Source organism: Ambystoma mexicanum, chromosome 7q (genome assembly GCF_040938575.1).
Source record: "Ambystoma mexicanum isolate Mex_15411 chromosome 7q, UKY_AmexF1_1, whole genome shotgun sequence".
Classification (NCBI taxonomy): Eukaryota; Metazoa; Chordata; class Amphibia; order Caudata; family Ambystomatidae; genus Ambystoma; species Ambystoma mexicanum.
Genome location: NC_090941.1, coordinates 341,825,558 through 341,839,487, shown reverse-complemented (window position 1 = coordinate 341,839,487; position 13,930 = coordinate 341,825,558).

Sequence of the window (13,930 nt, the reverse complement as noted above, 5' to 3'; positions counted from 1 at the left end):
AGCATGGCTTCTTGGTAACTGTCAGAACAGGTTTTTGATTTTGCACCAATAAACATGTGATCCTTCTGTACTGACAACTGCTCATATGAGTCCCTCATCATCCACAGGTGCTGCAAACTAGCCCTGCAGACAGTGGCTTCTGACGCTTGTGTACAATCCAGAAACCAAAACAGAGCATGGGTACAAACGGGCTCACATGAGAGAGAGAAAGGAAGCCAGTAAAACATGCTTAGGGAATTCATACCTTTGAGTACTGCTGGGAAAGATGGGATTTGGGCTCTAAAGAAAAGAGATTGACCTTCAGGTGCCTGGACTTCCTCCATACTGATAAGTATTTCTCCACAGAGAAGACTATCCATCTGTCCCTTCCTCATGTTTGGTATTAGAAAGACCTATAGGACAGCAGGCTGCTAGAAACACGTGTCTGGGGTGGCTGTTGGTACTCTTGTTCGGAGGAGAATTGCCTAGCATTTCGGTGCTGGACTGCCCCAGGGCAGGACAAAGACGGATATGTTTTGGATTTTTCTACTCTGTGAAGATAGTGAGCTGAAGCCTCTGTTTAAGGCTCTCGTAACCAGGACTAATGTCTGGCAGAGAGACTCCCAGGAGCCCCCTAGTTATTTGCATATTTTAAGTAACTTTAGTCTCACCCTAAATTACTGGGGAAATCCAGACGTGGACCCCTTGCTCAAAATTCTTAGAGAGGGACAGCTCCACCCTAATGATGAGGTCGAACAAGACCAAAACACATGTCTGGGGTTGCTGTTGGTTCTCTTGTTCAGAGGAGAATTGCCTAGCATTTCGGTGCTGGACAGCCCCAGGGCAGGACAAAGACTGATATGCTTTGGATATTTCTCCTCTGTGAAAGATAGTGATCGAAAGAATATTCATAAGGCTCTTGTAACCAGGACTAATGTCTGGCAGTGGGACTCCTAGGACCCCCCCCCTTGTTATTAGCTTTATTACCATGCAGAGTTCAAAAGGTGATCAGCTAATGGAAATGTTTTAGTTTGAGGCTGGCAAAAAAAGAGGAAACAGGCTCCAAACATCTGAACAATTTAACACTTCAGACTGAAAATATCCCATTTCTTTAAATGTTTATTGAAATATTTTCAATGTAAGTCCAGTGTGTGCCTAACTCATCTCCAAGGTGCTCCAACATGACTCGTAGTTGGGCCGCTTTATAATACAACCAGAAGACGTGGAGGCCGAAAACGCCAGAATCTCTAGGGAGGGTAAGGTAGCCATTTTCATTTTAGGCTTTTTCCCTTTCCAAATAAATGTGTTTACCATCGACTTTAATTGGGCAAAGAAGGCTTCCGGGAGAGGTGTCAGAAGGGGAGAGAACAGGTAAAGCAGGCAGGAAAGAACATTCATCTTAACAGTCACCATTCTCCCAAACCATGACAGTGTTGGGGGGGCCAGCAAGCTAGGTCTGCTCTAATCCTTTCCAACAATGGGGTGAAATTACACTCTACCAGCGTTGAGAGGTTCCTGGGAATTACAATACCCAAGTACGGAGCCGCTGGGTTCTCAAATCTCATCGCACTGATAGTACTCTTATCTCTAGTTGAGGAATCACTGGCTTAAATGGGAATTACATTAGACATGTGGAAGTTTATTTTCAGGCCTGAGAAACAGCCAAATACTTTTATTTGAGAGTGGGGCTCAGGTAGCAATCTTTCTATATCTGTGAAATAGCATAAGATATCATCTGCAAACAGTGAAAGTTTAAAATCAAGCTCCCCACAACGAATTCCTGACATCTTTCGGTTTTCCCTGATTGCAATTGCCAAGGGTTCCATTGTAAGGGCATATATATGGGAAGATATAGGACAGCCTTGGCTAATTCCTCTTGACAGGTGTAAAGGGGCTGAGATAGAGCCGTTAACTGCCACCCCATCCACCAAGTAATTATACATGGCTAAGATCCATTCCCTAAAGTTGTTGCCAAACCCCATCTTCTGCAAGACCTTTCCCATGTGGCACCCCTCCAATCGGTTGAAGGCTTTCTTTGAGTATATTGATACCAGGTAAGCCCCCACTCCCTTGATTTGCACCTTCTGCATTAAGTTGATTGTTTTTCTTATATTATCAGAGCCTTGGTGGCTCAGGATAAACCCCACCTGGTCCCCATGGATCAAGGAGTTCATTGAGTGATGGAGTCTATTGGCCAGTACTTTTGCCATGATCTTTACATCTGTGTTTAATAGGGAGATGGGTCGATAGGATTGACATTGCGACGTGTCTTTTCCTTCCATCGGGATGACTACTATTAAGGCAGAGAGCATGGATCTCGGAAGCGTACCCATTTCAAGTGCATTGTTAAACATTTTAGACATAAAAGGGGCTAGCGTGGAGTGGAACTTTTTCCAGAAACGAACCGTAAAGTCATATTCCCCGGGTGTCCTGCCCCCCTTCATGCTACCAATGGTATCCAGAACTTCTTGCTCGGTGATAGGAGCCTCTAATGTGGTCACTTTGTCTGGAGGCAGACACAGTATGGGGAGGGCATTCAATACCAACCTATAGAGGGTTTTGTAGAATCCGCAAAATTCCTCTACTATCTGGTCGTCATCCAGGAGTCTTTCTCCTCTATCTGATTGTATTGTGGCCACCCTTCTCACATTTCTTTGCTCCCTTAATCTCCAGGCCAGGAGTTTATCAGCTTATTCCCCCTTCTCTATGTTTTTCTGTTTAGGGAACGCCAACTTGCATTTCATCTGGTGAATAAGAAGGGCTTTCAATTCGGCCCTGTATTACTGAAGTTTCTCCCGGGCCCCCTGTTGGAATTTGGGACTTCAGTCCTCTTTGCCACTAACCCCTACAAACCCCCCACGGTTGCAGCTTTTTTATTTTACCCCTAATGGCCAGCTCGTGCGCTGCTCTTTCCCTCTTTTTTTGCACCCATTCCTATCTGGATCCCTCGCACCGTAGCCTTAAATGCATCCCACAAACCCCGGAATACCCACTTGGCCAGTGTTGTTGAACTGGACGAATTCGCTAATTGATTTAAGCAGTGTTTGGGCAATTTCCTTATCTTTTAACAAAAGCTTGTTACAGACCCATCTACCTGCAGGCCATTCCCCTAATCAGACTTTCACCAGGTCATGGTCTGACCACAGTTTGGTGGTTGATTCCATTACTCTGTTTTTTAAGGGACTTTCAATCAGGAGGTAATCTATTATTGAAAAGGAGTCATGCACTTTTGGGTAGTAGGTGAAAGGGGGGGTCTCGACCACATATCTGGATGAGAGAATCCAGCACCCCCAATTCTGCATTTGTCTGTTGAAAGTGGAGGGCCTTCTTGTATTGTATGTGGGACGCTACTTGGAGACCCGCTCTTTTTCTGTCTACGTTATGGTCCAAAACCATATTGTAATCACCTCCTACAATCAAAGAACCTTCGACAAACGCTTGAATCTTACCCTTCATTGCGTCCCAAAATTGGTCTTGCACCTCATTCGGAAAATACAGGCAGACTAATGTAACCACATTCCCCTCCACTTCCCCCTTCACCATCACAAATCAACCCTCTCGTGCCTCAATTACTCCTTTATAATAAAGTTTAGTTTGTGAGCCACCAGCACTCCCACCCCTTTCTTTTTGGATAGATTGGAGGCATGGAAATCCCCATCTATAGACTCAGCTCTCAGGGCCGGTTCCCTCCCCCTCCCCCAGTGTGATTCCAGTAAGAACATGATGTCCAACTTTAACCGTTTAAATTCCTGAATCATTAGATAACTCTTATTTGGGAAGTTTAGTCCTCTAATGTTCAATGAACCCAGTGCTATTGGATAAAGCACATTAGCCATTCAAAACTCTAATCGAGTCATTAATCCTACTCATTATTGTGCTGTCTAATTTGAAAACTGACCTCTGACACCTAACATAAGTTCCCTTTGGGATCCCAACCCTCTGTAAAACAGCCTTGCCTTAGTTAAACAACTTGCTAACCCCCTTGTAACTAACCCAAACTCCAACTCTCCCTCTAAACTCCCCCCTGGGGTCTGGACTCCCAACGGCATCCTGGACATTGTTGGGCCAGACCACCACCATAACCTGTCTTAATAACATAGCCCCTCCATACCTTCAGGAAAAAATAATTAGGAAAACATCTGTACGACCTTCTAGGACATCCAATTCCTACTGCCTTCAAATACCTAGATTCAGACTTAAAAAAAACTGGCGGCAACAGCTTCCCAGTAAAAGCAGCCCAGTATTGGAATGCACTACTAGTGGAGCTTAGAAGGGACCAATCCTATTACAGCTTCAGACGTAAGACCCTCACCTGACCACGCCTTAATGACCACTAAGACTAATGATCACAACTGTATGTCTATGTGTATGCTTCATACCTGTACCTCTTGGCATTTGTAACCACGCCTCTATGCATTCTCTGTACCGTCATATACCTGTAACTAAGCTTTTAAGTATTCTTGTCGTGTTGTGTGCCCAGTTACCTAAGGGTTTGGTGCGCCCAACAAATCAATAAACAAACAAACATACAAACAAACAAACCACATGCTACCCCCAAAGGGACCTCTACTTTCACATTGACATCTCTGAGCCCCTTTCAGATAGCCCCCTTCACTCAATATTAGCACAGCACCCGGATCCCAGGCACAGAGGAGAACCTACCCAAGTGGAAAAACAAGTCAATCATCAAACTTCGGGATCCTGCCAACCTCACGGCCCCTCAAGGAATGTTGAGTATTTGCTCATCTCCTAACGTTGGGAGTGATAACCGGTCCCCTTCCAAGAGCTGCCGCTGTTTGCCTCATCCCCTGCCGACTGAGTGGGTGACGCCGGATTCAGTTTCTTAAATTTACAGAGCTCCTTAACTCAGCGTCTATCCATAGTACCTTTGCTTTTTGGGATCTTACTCTCTGCCCCATCCGGCCCCTCAAGGGCAACACCCGGGGCGGCCTCTCCAAGAATTTCCTGCGTCACTTTGCTGATGTTGTCTTCTGTGACAAGGTTATGTTTGTACCCCTCAAACTCAAAGGCGAGTGAGAAGGGGAAGTCCCATCTGTAGCGCACCCCCTTGGAGCTAAGCCATTTAGTTAGGGGATGCAAAGTCTTCTTCGGGATAGTGTGAAGGCCAATAGGGCCTGGAATATGGTGATTTGGCAGGCTCCCCAGTCTACCGAACCCCTCTTTCTCGCCATGTCCAGGATCTTCAATTTCTCTGTGTAGTAATGGAATTTTACGAACACTGACAGCGTTCAGCGGTGCCCCCCTCCTGTTCTATGGGCTCTATTGATGGTAGGCTGTGTGGAATTATCGTCATTAAAGACCTTTCTGATGATGTCATTCATGGCTTTAATTATGTCCCCTTGGGTCTCTCCGTCTCCTTCTAGAAACCCCAAAACCTTAGATTGTTCTGATGCTCTCGGTTTTCAAAGTCATCAATTTTCAAGGCACATTTCTCTTCCCTGCTTTCCAATTCTTAGATTCTCTTGTCTGTTTGAGTCTCCAAAACATCGATCAAGGATTGGTCTGCATCGAGGCCCTGGATCCTGTCATTCATGCTGTCAACATTCTTGTCTTGCCCATCCCATGCCAATGTCCAACCTGAAGCCCTATATTTCTTCCAGCAAGGCTGCCATGTGCCTCTCATAGCTTGGGTGTCCTCCATGACTGGAGTCATTGGAGCGGGCGCTGTTGCCTGGGGTTGCTGAGGACCCACTTTGTACTGGTATTTTTGGAGTAAGGAAGCCCAACTCATTAGTGTAGGACCCCTAGAGGAAGAGGACAAGTTCAAGGCGGCATCTTGTGTCTGACTCCCCACGTCTCCTTGGCTTGCTGAACACTCCCCTTACTGGGTGGTAATACCAGGTTTGGGTTTGAGGGAGCAGCATGTCAGTGGGGGACTGGCATGCTCTATGAGGGGGCCAGGGCTGCCAGGCTTTCAAGGCGGCTAGATAAAGCCTGATCTTGTTGTGTGCTCCGAGTGGAACCACGGGGGGCACCGTTTGCAAATCACTGTATTCAGACCGGGTGTCTCCAGGAATCAGTGTATTTTCCTTTTTTCCCCTAGACTCCCTCTAGGGCAGAAGAGGGGGCTCTAGCGTGAGGACCCTCCAGGGGGGCGCAAAGATGCAGCCGAGTATCTCCCCAACAAACTCATCTGGGGGCAATCAGGTTGCGGGGGGTACTGCAGCTTTCCCTCGAGTTTCCACTTTGGCCCGGAGGACTGTTGCTCCTCTTAAACTGTGGGCTATCAGGGCTGGTTGGCTCCTCTACTCAGGTAGGGGCAGTAGGTGGCCGCACCATGTTGGGGCCCTCATGGCACCCTCTTCAGCTCTCTCCTATCCATGGGTGTGGCAAGTGCAGACACGTGACGGCAGTGCTCCGTCCTGGGGGTGGGGGGTGCCCGCTCACTGCCCGGCAAGCCCTCCTTACCTCTAGACTCTTCGATCCAAGGGTTGTCTCTCCCCTCCATGTGGGAGAAGGGGGACTGCGGGTTGCAGGGTACTGGCCTCAGCGCTCCTCCTCCCAGGGCCTTCTCCATACCCCAGCCTCGGGTCGCAACTCAGTGGTTCTCACTGAAAGCTCCAGAGCAAGGCTCTCCCCGGGTCAACTGCTGTGGGCTGTGTCTCGGCTCAGCTGAGGCCCTCGATCTCAGGTGTCGGACCCAATGAGGCCCCTTGGTGTGGCCCCCCCCAGGGAGGGGCACGTCCTTACACACTCGGGTGCTGTCTGTGGGGGCTCAGGTCACTAAAGACCACGTGTGTGAGGAGCAACACAGCAAAGTTACTTCATCTCTGCGTCCCCTGGTGGCCGATCAACATCAAAATATCCAATTTCTAATGCAGTTATACCTTGGTTTTAAAGAATTTATTTTCTTTTTTTTTTTTTTATTGAACTTTACTCAGTAAACTAAGTTTTGTCAAGTTGTCAAGAAAAGCAAAGGTTTTGATCGTCTTCAGAGTGCTGCCATTAAAGCAACACATTAATTTTTTTTTTTTTTTTTTTTTCTTTCAACATGTTGTAGACCGACAGTAGAGATTTGGGGCTAAAAGTTCAGAGTCCCCCCCCTGCCTAGCACACCGGGTCAGAAACCTTGAGAGCCTTTTACTTTCCTCTCGCGTTAGACCGCTTCCAGTCCCGTTACGGGTTTAGCCTCTGATCTGCTACAGTTTATCAGATCGAATGCAAGTTCGATAAGTTTTACCAGGGCTTGCGTCCATCTCGTATTTTCGCCAGAGATCAGTCTCTTCCATAGTTCGTCTGGTTCAAAAATCCACAGATTTTCCCCCAATGGGGTGAGATAAGTAGTTCTGTTTTTGTTTGTGATTTCGCATTCAATCACCAAATGCTTCAGCGTTTCGATGGATGAGTCTTTTTTACATAGGCGACACCTTTTATCGGATAAGTCTCCTCTGATTGTTAGAATTTCCCTAGTTGGCATCAGGTTTAGTCTTGCTCTCATGATTGAAATTCTTAATTTCTTATCTGGAAACTTAACACAGTATTTTAGGGGTTGTTTCGCTTTGTTGAATGACGGAGGTAGGTGATTTAAAAGCTTGTAGCTAGTAGCTTTCTCCATAGTGCAGATCCAGTCCATTTCTACCAATTTCTTTTAATGCGGTCTGGATTTTCTTTCAGATCTTTTTCCGAGCATTCTATTTTTGCCAGATCATCTTTTCGAAACTTGGTCCATTTAGCCAAGGCCTCGCAATTTCCTGTTTCGATTTCCTCCCGTAAGATGTTAAAAATGGGTAAAGTGTCCGACATGATTATTCTTCTGTATAAGCGCATCGCGCTTTGGTCTATCATTGATGCTAAAGACACGAGACCAGTTCTCTTCTGATGGCCGGGATGGGCGATGATTTAGGTAGACATAAAACTGTTTTCCACACGTACCCTTCGACTTTAGACCAGAGGCTGCGTGGGAAGTACAGCGAAGCCTCTATGCCATAGGTCAAGGCCGGGACCACTTTAGCTTTATAGAAGGATAGAGCCGGTATTATAGAAAATTTGCCGAACTTTCGGTCCATTGCTCTCATTTGGGAGGTCAGACATTTTGTTTTTTCCCATATTTGTTTTTGGAGGGTCCTTTCTGTCCTGGAACTGTCTAATTGTATCCCTAGATATTTGAAGTTTGTCACAACTTCTATTTTAGTGTTATCCAGGAAAACGCTAGGCTTTTTCACTGTTTTGGTTTGAGCTTTTTCTATCACTAAGATTTTGGTCTTTGATTTATTGATCTCCAGATAATTATCGGCAGTGTAGCTCTCCAGGTTTCTTATTTTTCTTTGTAAACCCACTTTAGTTTGGTCAATTAATATGACGTCGTCAGCGTACAACAGACGAGGAATCTCACATTTCCCGATTTTTGGTGGGAACGATCGAATACTGCTTTCAGATGTTTGATAGTCGCCTAGGAATGCGGTAAACAACGCTGGTGCCAGTGGGCACCCTTGTTTCACACCTCGATTAACTTTAATTTCGTCCGACAAGGATCCCTGATGGTTAAGTTTGATTCTGATTTTAGTATGCGAGTGGAGGGCTTTTATAGGCTCCAGGATCGTGGCTGGGCAATTCCACCCTTGAAGTTTCGACCAAAGACTAGGACGATCAATTCTGTCAAAGGCCTTTGACAGGTCCACAAAGGCCAGGTGGACCTTAGGGGCACCTTCTTTAACTTTCGCTTTCAGAATGTTGAGTATCATTAGGTTGATCGAGGTGGATCCATTTTTCTGGAATCCCGTTTGCAATATGTCGATGGACGGGCTGTTTTTACTCCATGCTTGTAGATGTTTTAGGAGACCTGTGGCGTATATTTTGCCTATTATGTCTAGAAGGGCAATTGGCCTATAGCTCGCCGGATCATTTCTCGGTCCTTTTTTATAAATTGGGACTATTACCGCCTTCTGCCATGATTCGGGCACCTTCTTTGTTTTGCCGCATTCAGCGAAGAGCTTGCTGATCATTTCCGCCCATTCATTGGGTGACATTTTTAGGTCCATGTTGGTAAGGCCATCCGGGCCCGGGGCTCTCGAGGTCTTCAATTTTCGTATGGCTAGTTCGATGTCATCCTTGTTCGTTAAGTCGGCCCATGGTGATTCAGGGCCCTGACTTTCAAATACTGATTCTGTCAATCGGCCGTCAAATTCAGCCGTGAAGTATTTGCGCCAGGATTCTTCAACCACTGCGTTGGAAAGTTGGAAGGTCTGTGTGTTGTTTGACTCTTTTATAAGGGTCCAAAATTCATTTGATTTTTTTGATTGGAGTTTACGCATCATCGTCTCAGCGTCATTTTGATATTGGATGATTTTGTGCTGTTTCCGCCAATTTTTATAGATTTTCACTTCTTGGCGCCAAGCCTTCCAATCGTCCTCTACATTGGACTTCTTAGCTCTTCTTAACAGTTTACGGCCCAGTTTCCTTTTTTCTACCAGGGTCTTATCGTAACTATGGTGGTTAGGAGGACGATGTCTCGTTTTCTTTTGCCCTTTCACCCGGAATTCTAGAAGTAATGGTAGATAGTTTGGTCTTTCGATCGATTCTTCATTTCCCTCCTGAATGGCTTTATTCGCCCAGGCCTGCCTGATTTTCTTGATGTTTTGTTCGTTCAGACATAGGCGGGTCTGTTGTAAATTGGAATTTATTTTCAAAATGTCTTGCAAAGGAGCAGGCCAGATTGTTCCAGGTTGAAACCCTGGTCAACCTATAGTCAGAAGGATATTTTAGTCAAACCAATGCAGTAATCTTTTGCCATGTACACTTTAACAGTACCATGTTTGTAAAATCAATGCATCCAAAATATGCAGTCTGGAATTGTTACATATTTATACAAATGTATGCATAATCAATGTCATTTTGTTTTACACTCGGAAACAAAAGAATGTAGTAATTCAAATACATATTTTCTCTGGTATAAAGTTCAGAACCTGCCAGTTGATTTTTACTTCATCTGAAAACATAGTAACATGCACAAACATCACAAGATAATTTACTTGGGTTGTTGTTGCAGTGTTTCTGTTTGTGACCGGTCACTTGTTCCCGTTTCTGGGTCCCTGTTTGATCGAAAGGGTTTGTGGGCTTCAGTGACATTCCAGACGGTGTATCTCATCCTTGTGACTCCTGCACTGAAAGCACATTTTGCCAACAGCCACACGGAGAACAGGAGAAGGGGTAGGAGCTGAATGTGACATGTGGAACGTGCCACAGCATGCCACAGCAAGTCAACAATCTCTGGACTGGCTGATGCAAAATGTACTGTTTAAATGACTTCAAAGACATTAAACATGTGAAAAATACCCTCTCAGTCATCGTGGGGTATTATAAATGAAATACAAAAAATAATAATGATACATTCAGGCAGTGCACTTAAACTCCTTGCAGGCCTAGACTCTACCACTGTACTAACCGTCTATATAGTAACTATTACTGAGCCAGGTCATATGACCTTTTCAGACAGCAGTTGTTGCAATTCCTTTTTCATTGTTCATGTATGCCATACCGTGTCATGCCACCTACATTTCTCTTCATGGCACCTTGAAATCGGTCTTTTCTTGGCTTCAAATAGTACTTCTGGTGGCCTCTCTTCACTTAGCCGCTTAACTTATATTAAATAGATTTAAGCAATTGCATGGTTTAAAGCACTTATAACACAAGTATACACAACGTCAGGTTTATGGGTACAGCTGGTCTATTTGGCGATTCTTGATTCAATAATTGTGGTAGTGTTGTTATTCCACGTTAATAAAGTATATGCAAGCAGTTATCAGTTAGAAGGGCAGAGAAGACTTCCAATCTCCATTAGATTAATGCTTTGTTGTAGTTGCAGTTCACTGTATTTATGGTAAGCCAATGGAAACCCATCATAAACCATGAAAGACCATAGAAAACAGATCCAGGACTCTGCGCCCAGTTTGGTGATCACATGTTTTAATGAGTTGTCCTTTAGGTTGATAACACGTGTTTCGGCCTTCCTCTGCCTTTCTCAAATCAGGGGTGTTATATTCACAATACATTCAAATCAATAGCTCTCCTCTGTGGGAGTCAGTTTATTCCTTCTTAGTCTTTCGCTCTTGCGCTTGAATTACTGGTAAGTTCCCATGATCATGATTTTGTGGACACAGCAGCAAGCCAACGCGGATGAAAGGAGCACAAAATCATGATCATGGGAATTTACCAGTAATTCAAGCGCAAGATCGAAAGACTAAGAAGTAATAAACTTGTCAGTCTAGAAAAATGGATACCTCTCATGTGTGACGGCAAACGTATTTTGGTGGCCGTGGGCCAACCGTCTCATGCACGATATGACAGACATATAGGTTTCCGAGTTTGCCAATGAACGGCCATTTTGATGTAACAAGGATCGCCATTTTGTTTTCTAACCATTGCTCATTGCTTTCTGTTCTTATTGCTTCGCAGTACATTTTCTGCTTACACTGCTCGACTGTAAAACATTGTTGTCTGCACATGAAAGGACAAGGCCGCAGGGCCACGAGGATAACAAGAGTTCATTGAAACACAACGTAGGCAGCGCCAGGAAAGAATGCCCGGCTCCCTCCCGAATGTAGCCCGGAAGCAGAGCTGCAGGGCATTTAATCATTTCGCAGATGCCAGCCAGTCTCGTTATATGGTAGAATATGTTTAAAATAAAGCAGCTAAAGGCTTGAATTATGCTCTTTTTAGGGCCCCCCTTTACTGAGCCCTGTTAGAGCGTGTCGGCTCCCAGGATACGAATAGCATCTCATAGATAGCAAGGTCTGGAATGCAACTCTTCCCTCGTATGTAGCTCGCTTCCAAGAACAGAAGCACTGTGTTCTGTTCAACAACTGAAAGATGCCTCCGCACTTGCAAATTGCATATTGTTACTAGAATAGATATTTGAAGGTGTCATAATTGTCGGAAGTGTCCATCATCACACCGAGTTCAAAGAAACCCAATAAATGAGGGGTGTTAAACATGTCATAGCTGATTGTATGATATGCATCTTGTATATATGTAACCGATATACGTAATTCACTCTCTTGCGTCCCTCGAGGTCTAGAGATACACGTTGCGGGTTGTGAGACCGAGTTGGCCAACTGAGACTATTTGCTTTGCAATAAACCCTAGCTTTGGGAATACAACCTCGTGTCTGGCGTATATATTGTGTGTGGTGACTCACCTTGTTTCCATAGATGTAAGGGACCCCTAAGGGCCCCTTTTTAGATGCCGCCCAAATAGGGACCCTCCCCCACTTGTTCCATTGCATACGTTGTAATTGAGTCAAGGCGGAGAACGACGAGGACGGGACGATCGAGCCGGGATCAAGAGGTGTTCGGGGCACCCTGTAGAAGTGATGAGAGATTCCTTTGCAGATCTGCACACATCTGATCCCTGATCGACGTGCCTGGCTAGAGAACAAGGAGGTGAGGGTCCCGAAACGAGGCGGAAGCCAAGAAACGCAGACACAACGTCATTGGTTGCGTCAGTATACAGACAACTTGTGTCCGAAAGGACAAATTGATTTATCAGGTGAGTCATTCCCCGATTCAAAGTAATCCTGAAATTGGTTGAGAGTTGACTTTGCAAAATCAAACGGCCTATGTAAGGTTGATTAACCAGGGGGAAGGCTGAAACATGCCTGGGGTATTGTCCACCCTAGCGGGGTTTTTCCGCTGTGGTAGACAATCTTTGGAAGATGGCCAAATTGCACCACCTGTGGGAACGCGGCATATGAGATGTATGTGAAGTATGGAGTGGGTGCAATAATATTCTGTGAGACTTGGCATAGGCAAACCAGAAAGCAACAAGACCACCAGTGGCCGATTAATGGTAGTTTTGAGATAGCGAGAATAGATAACTTGGAAAGAGTGTTGATAAGAAAGAAAGCGCGTCCTGCAGCATTTGATATCGTGAAGGACTGGAGAAGGGAAGCAATGCTCCGATTTAGAAGTAGAGCGAAGCATGCACGCAGGCATAAATCGAAAGGTGAAGTAGCGGAAGAAAAGGAAGAGGATGAGTGGACTGAGACTCTAAGGAGGTCAGGTAGACGTGACCAGTTAAATATAGAAAAAATATACCCACAACGAGAATTACACATAGCAGATGAATTGATAGAAAACATATTGACCCATACAAAACAAGGCCCAAGATCAGAAGTGAGGCCAAAGACGTCAGTAACTAGTGCCCAAACCCCAACCACAGCCCAAACTCTCCCTCCTGTAGCTCAAGCCCTCCCACAGCCACAGACCGCGCACGTAACACTTCCTATTAGCCAACCAGGCCCACAGCAGACACAGCAGACACTCCCTGTTCCCATTGTCCCATCCGCACCTCCCGCCTTAGACACAGACTCGATACCGTCTGTTCCTCCCGGGGTTGAAGTTGAAACCACGGGGGCGAGAGGCGGGACTGAACAACGGGGATGCACAAGGTTAACTCGCAGTGCGATCAGCAAAGAAAGGAAGATGGAATTGCAGCAACAGGCAGAGATGCATATAGACGGGAATGATCGGACGACAACATTGGCTTTGATATATGACTTCCGAAGAAGCAACGAAAGACAGGTAGTGTTGGAATGCATGGGTGAATATTTGGTGGAGAAATGGAAACAGTTAATTGGGAAATTACCACCGCAGCAATTGTTAGATTTGAATGCATTAGCACGCTGTAGGGAGAGTGATGAAGAAGTGAGAGAACATGTATATGGACTTTTTGAACTTAAAGATGAATTAGATAATGATTATGCCGAAATGTTTACTAAACCTGGGTACAGGGGTAAGGATATCAGGAGACACAGGAAGGGAATGCTCGGGTCACATAATGGAGGGGAGCATTTACCATTGCTGGGGCAGAAGGCACTGGTGGACGAATTATCGTTGTTAAAACAGGTGGGGGAAGACTTAAAAGAATGCCTACTAAAAACACAGGTGCTACTGCAGCAAGTAGCAGGACACAATAGAGGGAGAGGGAACACACA